This window comes from Panthera tigris, chromosome A1 (assembly GCF_018350195.1).
Source record: "Panthera tigris isolate Pti1 chromosome A1, P.tigris_Pti1_mat1.1, whole genome shotgun sequence".
In the NCBI taxonomy this organism is placed as follows: domain Eukaryota; kingdom Metazoa; phylum Chordata; class Mammalia; order Carnivora; family Felidae; genus Panthera; species Panthera tigris.
In genome coordinates this window covers 82,821,407-82,824,360 of record NC_056660.1, presented here as the reverse complement: position 1 = coordinate 82,824,360, position 2,954 = coordinate 82,821,407, and positions in this window count along the sequence as shown.

Here is a 2,954-nt window from a genome sequence, read left to right as displayed (position 1 = left end):
ATTTGTATTTCTCTGATGAGTGTTGCTGAGCATCTTTTCATGTATCAGTTACCTATCTTGATGTCTCTTTGGAAAAGTGTCCTTACACGTCTTCTGCCTGTTTCTCCGGTGTATTATTATTATTATTATTTCATTTATTTTTTTGGGGGGTGCTGAGTTTGATAAATTCTTTTGTAGATTTTTTTTCTGGCCAGTATGACTAAAGGAATCTATTCAGCAATGGAGTAACCTTTCCCAAAGGCAAGTTTGTTCTTTGTCCTCAGCCTCAGACTATTAACTTATAAGCCCTTCAAATATCTTACCAGATAAGTGTCTTTGTTTTCCTGGGCCATTGGGACATTTGAGGTATTGTATGGCTTGGCTAATATGTATCTGTATCTTTTTTGCTGTGATAAAACATAACCATTGGTTAAAGCCTTTTCTGAATTCTGTGAATATTTCTAGCGAATTATTGAAACGGACCATGGTTTGGAATACCCACAAACTTGCAGTTGACGTCAAAAATGAAGATGGTCTTGAGAAGTATTACACTGCAGACACAGACATATTATTCAATAAAAAAAAAGCTTCCATATTACTTGTATTTTGTGGAAATCAGGCTGAAAAGTGCTGTGTTGCAAAGTCTTTTTATTTATTCCAAAGGAAGGGAGAAAACCCAAGAACTCAGAGAGTGAAGCCATGAGCTTTTAAGAAGTATCCCCAAGCCATAATATCAAGTCCTAATAGAACATCCATACAGAAAATCAGTAATTAAATTAATAACATGAATTTGAACATCTCTATAGACTAAATTGACTTAATGATCATATATAGGACATTGCACCCAATGGCAGAAGAATATACACTTTTCTCAAATATATATGGAACATTCTCCAAGAATGAGCATACGTTAGGTCAAAGAAGAAGTTTTAGCAAATTTTAGAACATTGAAATCACACAAATTATATTTTTCATCCATAGTGAAATAAAACTAGAAATTAATAACAAAAGGATAATTGGAAAACGCTCAAATATCTGGCAATGTAACAACAGGTTCTTTTACCACCAATAGAACAAAAGTAATATCAAATGTGCAGTCAGTAACATCTTGAGAAAGATGAAAATAAACACAAAATGGCAAAATTTGTGTGATTTACCAAAAGTAGTACTTACAGGGAACTTTATAGACATAAGTGTTTATAGACATGAGTGTTTATAGACATAAGTGTTTGATAAAATGACTTAATTTTAGTCTTCAAGTACAAAAATATTTTGTAAGTACAAACTCAGCCCATGGTAGAAGGAAAACAATAGAGATTAAAGCATAAATAAACATAATAAAAAATAGACACACTCATATTTCTAAAGTAGGGCACACATCTATAAAATGTGGGAACATGATTATCAGTTACATGAGATTATTAAAGAGTTCAATAAGGTAATGCATTCAAAGAACTTTGCACATTTCACACCACAATATGTTACATTTATTAAACTTTAAAACTTTTTGTTATGATGTGCTGGCTTACAAAATGTGCAGTGATTATTCACGCTAATATTAATTTCATGGAAAACAAGCCTTCAGAATCTGAGTTTTCATCATTACACTCATCATTACAATTCATCATTTCTAGTACCTAATGACATTCTTGTTCATCTCCTTTTCTTACAAGTATGGGAAGGTTGCCGACTCTCTCCCTTTAACAGCTAATGTGGCCATGTGACTTATTTGTCCAATAAAATGTGAACAGAAATGATGAGTAAAGACATAAAAAACCTGTGTGCACTTTTTAAAGTTTTCTTTCTCTCTGTGACTGAGACTTGACTATGGAATTCTCTTTTCCCATAAAATAATTTCGTGTCATTTGAAAACAGGAAAAATTCTGGCATAAGTCTCTTTGTTTTTGTATGTACATAAAAACTTCTTTTCACATGAATGTCATATCTTTGTAATTGTGATTCTTCTTGGTGCCAAAATATATGTTTGAATCTTTTCAAAAATATTATTTTACATTGCTAACTATTAAAACTTGTTTTCAAAATGCATAGGTGGATTGACTTTTAATAATTGAGAGTTTAAGGGTCTCTCTCCACTATCGATGCCAAAATCTTCTTGGAAGGTGTGCAGGGGCTACCTTAAATTATGCCTGTGTTTATGAAAGAACTCACAGAACTGATATTTCCATGTCAACTGTAGTTATTTAGCTTCTTATTGGTGAATGCTCCCCTTGTTCTACCTCAGTTTTTTAAAATAAATGCTTAAAAATCATATTTCAATGTGACTGAGCTCGTATTTCCAATGGCTCTGTCAAATGCATCCCATTCAGAAAGCCCCCTGATGGCCTATGTTTGGCAGATACAATGAAGAAGTAAACCTTTGTTATATTAAGCTACTAAGGCTTTTGATGTTACTAATTCTTGCAGCATAGTCTAGCATATAAAGGATATCATTGATGATTAAAATAAATATTTTTTTTAATTTTTTTAATGTTTTATTTATTTTTGAGACAGGGAGAGACAGAGCACGAGCAGGGGAGGGTCAGAGAGAGAGGGAGACACAGAATCCAAAGCAGGCTCCAGGCTCTGAGCTGTCAGCACAGAGTCTGACATGGGGCTTGAACTCACAAACTGTGAGATCATGACCTGAGCTGAAGTCGGACACTTAACCGACTGAGCCACCCAGGCACCCCTAAAATAAGTATTTTAGATGACACTATAAGAAAGCAAAGCAACATTTTTTTTTTATTCCTCAGAGTCTTAATGGATGTATGGAGAAGCATGTGATTATAAGTGGGGGGAGAAAATTTGTACATTTCTTTAATCAACCTAACAAATAATGTTTAAATATAAACAGGTAAATGTATCCCCAAACTTGAACATATTTGTAGCAAAATTTTGGTCTGATGACAGATATAATGTATGCATATATTTTCCTTGCCATACAAAGGAATCCTTTCCTTACACATACAAGTTAT